Here is a 12,985-nt window from a genome sequence, read left to right as displayed (position 1 = left end):
TCTAATAATTAGTGGTGTTGAGCATCTTTTCACGTGCTTCTTGGACATCTGTATGTCTTCTTTGGTGAAATGTCTATTTAGGTCTTCCACCATTTTTTAATTGAATTGTTTGTTTTTTTGATATTGAGCTCCATGAGCTGTTTGTGTATTTTGGAGATTAATCCTTTGTCTGTTGTTTCATTTGCAAATATTTTCTCCCATTCTGAGTGTTGTCTCGTTTATGGTTTCCTTTGCTGTGCAAAATCTTTTTTTAAATAAATTTATTTATTTATTTATTTATTTATTTATGGCTGTGTTGGGTCCTCGTTGCTGTGCGCGGGCTTTAGTTGCGGTGAGTGGGGGCTACTCTTCGTTGCGGTGTGCTGGCTTCTCGTTGTGGCTTCTCTTGTTGCAGAGCACAGGCTCTAGGCATGCGGGCTTCAGTAGTTGTGGCACGAGGGCTCAGTAGTTGTGGATCGCAGGCTCTAGAGCGCAGGCTCAGTAGTTGTGGTGCACGGGCTTAATTGTTCCGCAACATGTGGGATCTTCTGAGACCAGGGTTTGAACCCGTGTCCCCTGCATTGGCAGGCAGATTCTTAACTACTGCACCACCAGGAAAGCCCCTTGATTACTGTAGCTTTGTAGTATAGTTTGAAGTCAGGGAAGCTGATTCCTCCAGCTCCGTTTTTCTTTCTCAACATTGCTTTGGCTATTTGGGGTCTTTTGTGTTTCCATATGAATTGTAAAATTTTTTGTTCTAATTCTGTGGAAGATGCCATTGGTAGTTTGATAGGGATTGTACTGAATCTGTAAATTGCTTTGGGTAGTTTAGTCATTTTCACAATATTGATTCTTCCAATCCAAGAACATGGTATATTTTCTCCATTTGTTTATATCATCTTTGATTTCTTTCATCACTGTTTTATAGTTTTCTGAGTACAAGTCTTTCGCCTCCTTAGGTAGGTTTATTCGTACTTATTATTTTTGTTGCAGTGGTAAATGGGATTGTTTCCTTATTTTCTCTTTCTGATTTTTCGTTGTTAGTATATAGGGCTGCCAGAGATTTCTGTGCATTACTTTTGTATCCTGCAACATTACCAAATTCATTGATTAGTTCTAGTAGTTTTTTGGTGGCATCTTTAGGATTTTCTGTGTATAGTATCATGTCACCTGCAGACAGTGACAGTTTTACTTCTTCTTTTCCAATTTGTATTTCTTTTTCTTCTCTGATTGCCATGGCTAGGACTTCCAAAACTATGTCAAATAAGAGTAGCGAGAGTGGGCATCCTTGTCTTGTTCCTGATTTTAGAGCAAATGGTTTTAGTTTTTCACCATTGAGTATGATGTTTGCTGTGGGTTTGTCATATATGGCCTTTATTATGTTGAGGTAGATTCCCCCTATGCCCATTTTCTGGAGAGTTTTTATCATAAATGGGTGTTGAATTTTGTCAGAAGCTTTTTCTGCATCTATTGAGACGATCATATGGTTTTTATTCCTTAATTTGTTAATGTGGTGTATCACACTGGTTGATTTGCATATACTGAAGAATCTTTGCATCCCTGGGATAAATCCCACTTGATCATGGTGTATGATCCTTTTAATATGTTGTTGGATACTGTTTGCTAGTATTTTGTTCAGGATTTTTGCATCTATGTTCATCAGTGATACTGGTCTATAATTTTCTTTTTTTGTGATATCTTTTTCTGTTTTTGGTATCAGGGTGATGGTGGCTTTCTAGAATGAATTTGGGAGTGTTCCTCCCTCTGCAATTTTTTGGAAGAGTTTGAGAAGGATCAGTGTTAGCTCTTCTCTAAATGTTTGATAGAATTCGCCTGTGAAGCCATCTGGTCCTGGACTTTTGTTTGTTGGAAGATTTTTGATTACAGTTTCAATTTCATTATTTGTGATAGGTCTGTTTATATTTTCTAATTCTTCCTGATTCAGTTTTGGAAAATAGTACCTTTCCAAGAATTTGTCCATTTCTTCGTGGTTGTCCATTTTATTGGCATATAGTTGTTTGTAGTAGTCTCTTACAATCCTTTGTATTTCTGCAGTGTCAGTTGTGATTTCTCCTTTTTCATTTCTAATTTTATCAATTTGTGTCCTCTCCCTTTTTTTCTTGATGAGTCTGGTTAAGGGTTTATCAATTTTTTTTAACTTCTCAAAGAACCAGCTTTTAGTTTTATTGATCTTTGCTATTGTTTTCTTTGTTTCTATTTCATTTATTTCTGCTCTGATCTTTATGAATTCTTTCCTTCTGCTGACTTTGGGTTTTCTTTGTTCTTCTTTCTCTAGTAGCTTTAGGTGTAGGGTTAAATTATTTATTTGAGATTTTTCTTGTTTCTTGAGGTGAGATTGAATTGCCATAAGCTTCCCTCTTAGAACTGCTTTTGCTGCGTCCCATTGGTTTTGGGTCATGGTGTTTTTGTTGCCATTTGTCGCTATGTATTTTTTTATTTCTTCTTTGATTTCTTCAGTGATCTCTTGGTTATTTAGTAGTGCACTGTTTAGCCTCTATGTATTTGTGGTTTTTACAGTTTTTTCCCTATAATTGATTTCCAATCTCATAGTATTTTGGTCAGAAAAGATGCTTGATATGATTTCAATTTTCTTAAATTTTCCCAGGCTTGATTTGTGACCCAAGCAAAATGTGATCTATCCTGGAGGATGTTCCATGTGCACTTGAGAGGAAAGTGTATTCTGCCACTTTGGGGTGGAATGTTCTATAAATATCATTTAAATCTATCTGGTCTATTGTGTCATTTAAAGCTTGTGTTTCCTGGGCTTCCCTGGTGGCGCAGTGGTTGAGAATCTGCCTGCTAATGCAGAGGACACAGGTTCGAGCCCTGGTCTGGGAGGATGCCACATGCCGCAGAGCAACTAGGCCCGTGAGCCACAACTACTGAGCCTGCGCGTCTGGAGCCTGTGCTCCGCAACAAGAGAGGCCACGATAGTGAGAGGCCCGCGTACCGCGATGAAGAGTGGCCCCCGCTTGCCACAAGTAGAGAAAGCCCTCGCACAGAAACGAAGACCCAACACAACAAAAATAAATTAATTAATTAATAAACTCCTACCCCCAACATCTTCTTTAAAAAAAAAAAAAGCTTGTGTTTCCTTATTTATTTTCTGTTTTGATGATCTGTCCATTGGTGTAAGTAGAGTGTTAAAATCCCCTACTATTATTGTGTTACTGTCGATTTCCCTTTTCATGGTTGTTAGCATTTGCCTTATGACTTGAGGTGCTCCTATGTTGGGTGCATAAAGATTCATAATTGTTATATCTTCTTCTTGGATTGATCTCTTGACTGTTATGTAGTGTCCTTCCTTATCTCTTGTAACAGTCTTTATTTTAAAGTCCATTTTATCTGATACGGGTATTGCTACTCCAGATTTCTTTTGATTTCCATTTGCATGGAATATCTTTTTCCATTCCTTCACTTTCAGTCTGTATGTGTCCCTAGGTCTGAAGTGGGTCTCTTGTAGACAGCATATATATGGGTCTTGTTTTTGTAGCCATTCAGCCAGTCTGTGTCTTTTGGTTGGGGCATTTAGTCCATTTACATTCAAGGTAATTATCAATATGTATGTTCCTATTACCATTTTCTTAATTGTTTGGGGTTTGTTTTTGTGGGTAGTTTTCTTCTCTTGTGCTTCCCGCCTAGAGAAGTTTCTTTAGCATTTGTTGTGAAGCTGGTTTGGTGGTGCTGAATTCTCTTAGCTTTTGCTTGTTTGAAAAGCTTTTGATTTCTCCGTCAAATCTGAATGAGATCCTTGCTGGGTAGAGTAATCTGGGTTGTAGGTTTTTCTCTTTCATCACTTTAAGTATATCTTGAAGTATACTTAAATGAAATAGTTTGCTTTTAAAAGATAATTATATAGGGGCTTCCCTGGTGGCGCAGTGGTTGAGAGGCCACCTGCCGATGCAGGGGACACGGGTTCGTGCCCTGGTCCAGGAGGATCCCACATGCTGCGGAGCGGCTGGGCCCGTGAGCCATGGCCGCTGAGCCTGTGCGTCCGGAGCCTGTGCTCCGCAGCGGGAGAGGCCACAACAGTGAGAGGCCCGTGTAACGAAAAAAAATAAAAATAAAAATTATGTCCTTGTTCTGTAGCAGAGGTCAGCAAACTCTAGCCCCTGGGTTAAATCCACCCATTACCTGTTTTATAAATAAAGGTTTTTTAAAAAATATTTATTTATTGTGGTTGTGCTGGGTCTTAGTTGTGGCATGCGGGATCTTTAGTTGCGGCGTGCAGACTTCTTAATTGTGGCATGCGGACTCTTAGTTTTGGCATGCAGACTGTTAGCTGTGGCATGCGTGCGGGATCTAGTTCCATGAGCAGGGATCGAACCCAGGCCCCCTGCATTGGGAGCGTGGAGTCTTACCCACCGGACCACCAGGGAAGTCCCTATAAATAAAGTTTTATTGAGACACAGCCATGCCCATTTCATTTACATACTGTCTATGGCTGTTGATGTGCTACAATGACAGAGTTGAGTAGTTGTGACAGAGACCAAATGGGCCACAAACCCTAACATACGTACTATTTGGTCTTTTACAGAAAAAAATTTGCTGACTCCTTTTCTATAGCCTATCACTTTGGGGTCTCATTCAGTCCTTCTGCTTATATTAGAGAAGAGTCAGGACTGTTTTTCAAGGAAAATGTCAGCCCTATTAAAAGGCTCTCCTTCAGTCTACTCCCTTGCATAGTTGGGGTGCCTTCAACTAGCTGTATATCTCCTTGGGTTTAGTGCTTTAAGACCCCATACCAGATGGCCAGCTCCACTCTGCCTTCCAGTGATTGTCAAAGTAATTTGATTTGCTTTGAGTTTCCTGTCCTAATTCTGTTTTTTAAAATTCTGGTTATTTGAATTACAAAAGTAATACATATCTTTTGTAACATTTCAAATAATAAAGTATCTAAAATAAAATTAATAGTCTCACCACTCCTCTCCAATCCAGCTCCCGGTACAATCAGTGTTAGCAATTAGGTATAAATGTTTCCCTACTGTTTTCTTTATTTATAAAAACATATAGAAACCCACTTACTGGGTGTGACTTTTTTTGGTCTTTTTTTTTTTTAAATAAAAATAGGATCACATTCGCTTTTATTCTATTTAACAAGGTGTTGCAGGCATATCTCCCAGTCCGTGTGTACAGTTTTATTTTATAATTTTTGATATCTGTACTGTGTTCCTTAATGTAAATACATCCTGATTTTTTTCAACCATTTTCCTCTTAATGTACATTCAGATTGCTTCCAGGTTTTTTGTTTTTTTTTTTAAACTATTACAAATTATGCTGTAATATACTTCTTCATATATTTATGTCTTTATACAATGGCATTTTCATTTCTGGTGGATATATTCCCAGAAGTGGGAGCGCCGGGCTACAGTTTAGATTTTCAAAAATACCAACAGTTGATTTTCCACCACTTTATAATAATTTGCAGTCCTCCCCCAATGGTGTTTGAGAGAACTAGATTCCTTACACCCTCGCCAGCTCTGGATGTTACACATATTTTCCATTTTTGCCAATCTGATGGGTAAAAAATAGTAGCTCATTGTTCTCATTTGCATTTCCCTGACAAGTGAGCCTGAGCATCTTTTCATATGTTTATTGAATATTTGCATTTCTGCTTCTGTGAATTTCTGTAGCCTTGGCCCGTGTTTCTACCGGGTTGTTGGTCTTTTCCTTATTAATTTGTAGGATCATTTTATAACCTAAGCATATTAGCTCTTTATTAATTATACGGCTGCACATATTTTCTGTTTATCATATGTTTTGCCATGGCTCTGCTTTTGATTAAAAAAAAATTAAATTTCTGCCCACTAGGTTCTTGCTAAGAATATAACTAAAACGGTTAACTTTTCAATTCTTATCAGAATCTCAGCTCTGAGAAATAATATATGTGGAGCTTTATTTAAGCAGTGCTTCTCAAACATTTTCTAATTTAAGTAACCGACCCCCCCCCCTTTTCTTTCCAAATACGTCCTTGGGTTGAAAAAAGAGAAACTGATGTGGTTGAATTGGGTCTGGGGGCTCAGATCTCTGCCTGAGAGAGGCCTCTTCCCCTCTCTTCCAGCAGCCCCTGAGACACTGGGGGAACCACTAGTGCTCCATGGAACCGAGTTTGAGAATCGATCTTAAAGGCTCTGCAGTCCCTCCATTCATTTCATTAGTTTTCTACCGTGTGTTCCGTAGCATATTAAGTAGGATATTAACAAGCGCTTTGTGAAGAAAGGACTCTGAGATTGTTCCATGGCCTGCCAAAATCGGGCACGCTTTCCCTTTTCGAACTAGCTCACACTTGGATTCTTTTGAGATGGAAATGCTAGCGTACCAAGAGACAGAAACTGGACAAAGGGTAACACACACCCTTAATTTCTTTTCATAGGCGATGCCAAAACAAACAGACAGTTATTGCCCTTGCTGCTCCCCGCCATCAGCCAAAGGTGCGACTCTTGTTTTCTGACTGGTCTGAGTAAGTACTGCTCATTTAGCGCTCAGTTATGGGTAGCCAAGGACATGGCTATGGTTATGGGCAACTGAGGGGTCTTATCTGACATCTGCAGAGGTGACCAGCAAGGAAAAGGGGTATGCTGACCCCTTTTTAGTTTCTCAGGGGCAGAAATTGTGGACTCTTAGTGACGGTCCATCACACCTTTCTTCTGCCTTATTTGGAATTTGAGTGACCAATTTCTTTTCCAAAAATCATTTATTTATTTGAAGTCATGCCTAGAAAAAAAGAGCAAAGAGGAATTTAAATAAAGGTGCTTTAAGGAAGAGATTTGAACATACTACTTTGTTTCCTTCCTAGGTCCCTTTAAGAAGGGACAGAGGAAAGACATATTGGCATACCTTGCTTAAGAATGGCAGTCTGTTCATCTTACCTGTTCTTATGAGAAAGAAAAACTCTTTACAAGTAGGATCAATGGACCTAAGTCCCATTTGGAGACTGTCCCTAGGTTCTTGCACAACAGGGGGCAAAGGAGCTTGGGAAGTGCTGGATTTCTTTACTGCAGGACTTCTCAGAGCCTTTAAAATGCTAGTGTTCGCTGTGAGGTTCCAAGAGGAAGCCATGGGGGGTTTCCCACCTTTCCTTGACTGCAGAACCCTTTGTGGGCAGAGCTTCTCCAGGACTGGTATTCCATCATATGTCCTTTAGGAGAAGCTGGACTAGATAGCCTTACATTTTTCCGTGGATAAAACCAGACTCTCAGAGGATTGCAGCCTTTTATTCCTTTGTTTTGGCCACTTATAGGTTGGCTTGTATTGAACTTCCCTTAACCTGCATTGAGCATAAACTTGCTATCATTTTTAATGCCAGGTGGTTGCAAGTTTACTAGTAGAAGCTGTGCTTTCCTAAGCAATCAGTTTGCTTATATCTAACACCATCAGTTTTGTTTCCCTCTTTGCCCATACTGCCAGGATGCTCAAACCAGATTTCTGGGTCACTGCCAATAATGGTATAGAAATCTGTGGTATATATTTTGGGTACCGATCTTATCCTTTATTTCAACATATTTTCCTACCTTTTCAATGAGTCTCCATTTCCTTGTTTAAAATTTTTTATTATGTTGTATTGATGTATGCAAATAGGCTACCTTCTAATCCTATTTCTGAAATGCAGTGGAGCATAATAATAAGATAAGCACATACCTACATATGTAATCCAACTAGTGTATATTAAATGCTTACCATATGCAAGGTACCCATTAGGGCCCTGGGGAAATAGAGATGAACATGTTGTGGTTGTCATCCCCGGTGGACCTACAGTGCTGTTGTTGGTGAAGCAGACTAAGTAAATTACCACCATCAACAGGCATAAATAATCACTACAGTATTGTGTGTTAAGTTGTAAAAGAAGTAGGTGTAAAGTGCTCTGGACGTTCCAGAGAGACTGAGTAGAGAGAGAGGGACAGGCAGAGCTGCCCCAGGCCCCTGGCTACTGCTCCTGGCTGTCTAGGCCTTTCCAGCATCAACCTCCAGGTACAGGTAGGTGAGAGAGTCTTTGGATGATTCCAGCTGCAGTCTCAAGCCACCCCAGCTAACACTGTGGAGGGTACCTCTGAGCCCTGCCCAAATGACAGATGTATGAGCAAAATAAACTATTGTGGGGTTTTTTTGGCTGCACTGGGTCTTCGTTGCTGCACGTGGGCTTTCTCTAGTTGCGGCCAGCAGGGGCTAATGTTCGTTGCAGTGAGCGGGCTTCTCATGCAGTGGCTTCTCTTGTTGCAGAGCACAGACTCTAGGCACGTGGGCTTCAGTAGTTGCGGTGCATGGGCTCAGGAGTTGCGGCGTGCAGGCTCTAGGGCGCACAGGCTTCAGTAGTTGTGGCTCGCGGGCTCTAGAGCGCAGGCTCAGTAGTTGTGGCCCACGGGCTTAGTTGCTCCGCAGCATGTGGGATCTTCCCAGACCAGGGCTCGAAGCCGTGTCCCCTGCATTGGCAGGCGGATTCTTAACCACTGTGCCATCAGGGAAGTCCCAAAATAAACTATTGTTGTTTAGAACTAAAAAGAAAGTGCTGTGGGAACCCAGAGAAGGAGCAAATAACTTTGTGGGGAAGAAGGAGAGGAGGGTTGGGATTGTTTGGCTGAGACTGTGGGTGAGGTTCAGGGTACTTGCTCACAGCTGGACAGGATCTGCAAATTCGTGTGTCTGAGTCTGTGCATTTTTTGAGAAGAGGCTCCACTGCTCTCATCAGATTCTCAGAAGAGTTCATGACCCACAAAAGGTTAAGATCCATTGCCTTAAAAGGGTGAGGAGACGATCGCCAGGACAACAAAGAATGGAAAAAATGTGCGAAGCCCTGGAAGCCCTGGGGTCTGTTTTGGCGAATATGTAGGGTAGGAGTGACTGAAGATTCACATTCACTCCATCTTCTTTCGTTTGACAAATAATTTCCTGAACACCTACCATGGATCGGGCATTGTGCTTGGCTCAGAAATACAACAGTGAACGTGATCTTTTATCCCTCTACAGACCTCACAGGCTCCAGAAACCTCCCCAGAAGGCTATCCTAATCCCCATATCTTTTTCCCAATGACCTGGGAGGCGAGCTTAGTCACCGGAACGTACCATGATTTCTTTCTTGGGAAAGAAAAAGCCCCAACAAGGAATGAAAAGACTTCTTTCTAAGTCGAACCAGACAATGGATGCAGTTAATAAAGAAAGCTGGAGAAAAAAACGTAGCCACGTGATTCGATGTGCTTTTACTTGACTATGATTTCAATTTAAATCTTGATTGTATACAAACAGCATCTCTCAGCACTGAAAACCCGCACCTGTGAAGACTTGTTTTCCTTTTTATCTTTCTCTCTCCCCTCTCTCTTACCTCCCTGCTCCCCCTGCCCATGCTTTCAAAATTGTTTTCAAGTCATCAGGAGAAATTTATACTGCAGTTGTGAACTTGATTCTTGGTTTTATCACTGACTCACCGTTCCCACGTACTGTACCTCTGATTTTCCATCTCCGAAATGGGTATGATTATACAAGAAAATAATGTCTGTGGAAATTTTAAGAACCTCAGGTGATGAGTTTTGTAGAACTTTCACAAATACACACATACACACAGAGTATCTGATTAACCTGTAGGCAGAGTGGGGGTGGCAGAATTTCCTCAGGACAACCTCAGCAGACAGCATGTGGTTCCCTTACCTGTTGATGCATTTGTCTATATGTTTGGTTGAATTATGTCGCTGGATAAACCAGCCTGCAGCCACCTCATACTTGATCTTGAAACACAACACATTCTCTTTCAGGTACAGAGCTTCCAGCTCTGGCTGCTTATGAGTAGGGGAAGGGGAATGGACACGTTCTGTTCCTTGCTCTGTTCCTAGGACACAGGTTCAAGCTTGCTTCCCCCACCCCCATCCCATGAGTTTTATTCTCTGGAAGTCTTCCCTGAACCTTGGCAGACTCAGAGAATCTGTTACCAGTGAGCCCTAAACTGGTGTTTCTCACCTCATGTGAAGTTCATATTGTCTATATGTTGCCCATAAAGAGCAGTTGTCGCTGGGAAAGTCTTTCTGTGTTGCAGGGGAAGGTAGGGATATCAGGGGAAGGACAGCTATGCAGTCTAGTGTGGAAACAGCAAAAATAAACACCAAGGATCTGAGTTTAAAAGTCAACCGTTCTTAAAGATGTTCTCTAGTGGACGTTGGGTACTGTGTCTATTGTTTTTGCTTGCCTATCAGCCATTCTCCTTTCTTCTGGAAAGAGCAACACAGTTTTGTTTTGGTGATCCATATTCCCCCATTGGATGTCATCTTTTTGTTTGTTTGTTTGTTTAAATACAATCAATTGTACAGATTATTTATTTATTTATGGCTGCGTTGGGTCTTCGTTGCTGCACGCGGGCTTTCTCTAGTTGCAGTGAGCGGGGGCTACTCTTTGTTGTGGCGTGTGGGCTTCTCATTGCGGTGGCTTCTGTTGTGGAGCACGGGCTCTAGGTGCACGGGCTTCAGTAGTTGTGGCACATGGACTCAGTAGTTGTGGCTCACGGGCTCTAGAGTGCAGGCTCAGTAGTTGTGGCACACGGGCTTAGTTGCTCCACAGCATGTGGGATCTTCCTGGACCAGGCGTCGAACCTGTGTCGCCTGCACTGGTAGGCTGATTCTCAACCACTGCGCCACCAGAGAAGTCCTGGATGTTGTCTTGGTAGTGTCATTAATCAGAGTGCCTTACTCTCCTCTGACCAAGATACAAGCCCATGACTGTGGCTTGTCCAGATATATTCTCCCAGAAATTTGAGTCTAGAAGGACTCCACAGGGTCGGAGCTCATTCATCCAGGCATCTGTGCCCAGAAGAGACTGACTCTTAGTTCCCCTGGGTCTCCAGAGCTTCTGTGGCCTTCTAAGGACTGTTCTTTGGCTATTACATCTATTCTGTGAATCTCCCTAGGCCCTTCCAATGCATACTTTTTTTTCTCTCAAGTTAGTTAGAGTAAGCTTCTGCTTCTGGCCATAATGAAGTAACTGGCACCAGACTTGTTTTCCAGCTGTACACAACTAGAAAACCGGACAAAATATATGAAACAACTGGTTTCAGACATTGGGCAACAGGCTGTGCAGAGCTGTGAGCCTGAAAGAAAGGACGCAAATGAGTGGGCCTGTGATCACCTTTCTGCCTGGAAGTACTTTTTAGATTGCAGCACAGGAAGGATGATTCTAAGCAGAGCATAGTGACCTCTTTGAGTTGAGGAGACATAGATGATCATATGCAGAGGTTGATGAGGCTGGAATTTGTGAGGCAAAGTTCCAGAGAAGATGGTACTACATAGATAAACAGTGCCAGAAATCTGTATAAGGAGCCCTTTGAGTCATTGGCTGAATACTAAGTTGCTCAGGCTTTGGATAAAATGCTACAGAGTTGGCAAAGAACAACTACTGTGGAAGTATACACTGAATAATTCCCAGAGCTCTTATGGGATTGGGGGACATTCAAATTTCAGCAAGCCAGGATGGGAATAACCTATTGAACATCCAGTGCATTCATTAGAGACCACCGTGAGGTCAGACCTTAGTAGTAGGGCTAAACTAGCCTTAGAAGAAAGGCTTCTCTAGATCCACCCCAACAAAGCTTTTCAAAAAGCCTCAAAAAATCAAGCTGACCAGTAAATAACTTAACTTCCCTCCAAAATCAACAACAAAATCTAGACATTCAATTCATAACATTAATAATATCTAGCATCTAATAAAAAATTACTAGACATCTAAAGAAGAAGCATAGAAATGTGAACCATTACCAAGAGAAATATCAGTCACTATAAACAGATTCAAAATGATAAAGATGGTGTAATTAACAGACAAGGACTTTAAAACAGCTATTAGAAATATGTTCAAAGATTTAAAGGAAAACATGAACATAATGAGAAGTGGAAGAAAAAAATTTTAAAGAACCAAATGAAACTTCTAGAAAGGAAATATACAATATCTAAAATGTAAAATTCACTGGATAGGTTTACATATTAAACAGCATATTCAACATATTCTTAGCATATTAAACAACAGCACATTAAAAGTTGCATAAGAAAAAATTAGTACACATGTTGACACAATAATAGAAGTTATTCAAACTGTAGCCCAGGGAGAAAAAAGACTAGGAAAAAAATGACCACAGCATCAGAGACTCTGAAACAGTATTAGATGGCTGACCCTACATGTAATTGGAGTCTCAGTATGGAAGGAGGGCAGAAGTTTGGAGGTACTGATGGTTTCAGGCTCTGCTGGATCCGGGAACTCAGACAATGTCATTGGGAATCTCTCTGTCACTCATCTTTGCTTTCCTTGGTTTTGGCCTCATCCTCAGGCAGGCTGTACCCAGATAGTGACAGAGATAGCATCCAGCAGCTCCAGGCTCATATCCCACACAGATGCAGATCCAAGAGAAAGTGAATTTCTCTTTCCCCATATTTCAACCATTATTCAGTCTGATTAACCCACTTAGGATCACACACCCATCCCTGAGTAATTCCTGACTCTGATCGGCCAGGTCTGAGTTGTATATCCTCCTTCCAGGGGGGTGGAAGAGAGGTGCTCTCCCAAAGGTAAATTGGGACGCTGTTACCAAAATATGGTGCCATAGATGTTGAACTGCCAAAAAAAATAGTCAGTTACTACACTTGTATAAAGCACTAAACAATAAGAGCTGTCGAGTACAGCCTCATCCAAGTACAACTTTGCATGTACCAACTCACTTAATCCTTACAACTGTATCAGGATGGAAGCTCATGAAGGACCCAGCTTTATGATGGTTTTCTGGTTCCAGCTCCCAGCCTTGTGTGACCCAAGGTGGTGCCTCCTGTCCCCAGTCACTTCAGGTACTGCACTATCAACTTCGGGCTTTCTTTCCTTCTTTATTTTTGGCCCCTGGGAATTACCCCAATTTCCTTAGAAACTTTGTTATGCATTAACAGTAATTATTCTTTTCAACATCTCTCTATATGTTTAATAGCAGGATGGTTTTCAGCTCATCTCTCCATTGTACAGATGGATCCCCAATGTA

The 12,985-nt window shown here is 41.3% G+C and overlaps 1 protein-coding gene across 1 annotated transcript in view; it reads left to right on the top strand.

The window, feature by feature from the left end:
- The window catches only part of SPRING1 (SREBF pathway regulator in golgi 1), a 127,846-nt gene extending 118,693 nt beyond the window's left edge, over positions 1–9,153 (top strand). The window contains exons 6-7 of the transcript XR_009534931.1: positions 6,374–6,460; positions 8,962–9,153. The gene's annotated coding sequence lies outside the window, so the exon portion shown is untranslated. The remainder of the gene's footprint in view (positions 1–6,373; positions 6,461–8,961) is intronic.
- Positions 9,154–12,985: the final 3,832 nt, after the last annotated feature.

Source organism: Lagenorhynchus albirostris, chromosome 14, assembly GCF_949774975.1.
Source record: "Lagenorhynchus albirostris chromosome 14, mLagAlb1.1, whole genome shotgun sequence".
Classification (NCBI taxonomy): Eukaryota; Metazoa; Chordata; class Mammalia; order Artiodactyla; family Delphinidae; genus Lagenorhynchus; species Lagenorhynchus albirostris.
The sequence above is the reverse complement of the archived record's forward strand: the minus strand, read 5'-3'. Positions and strand labels throughout refer to the sequence as shown.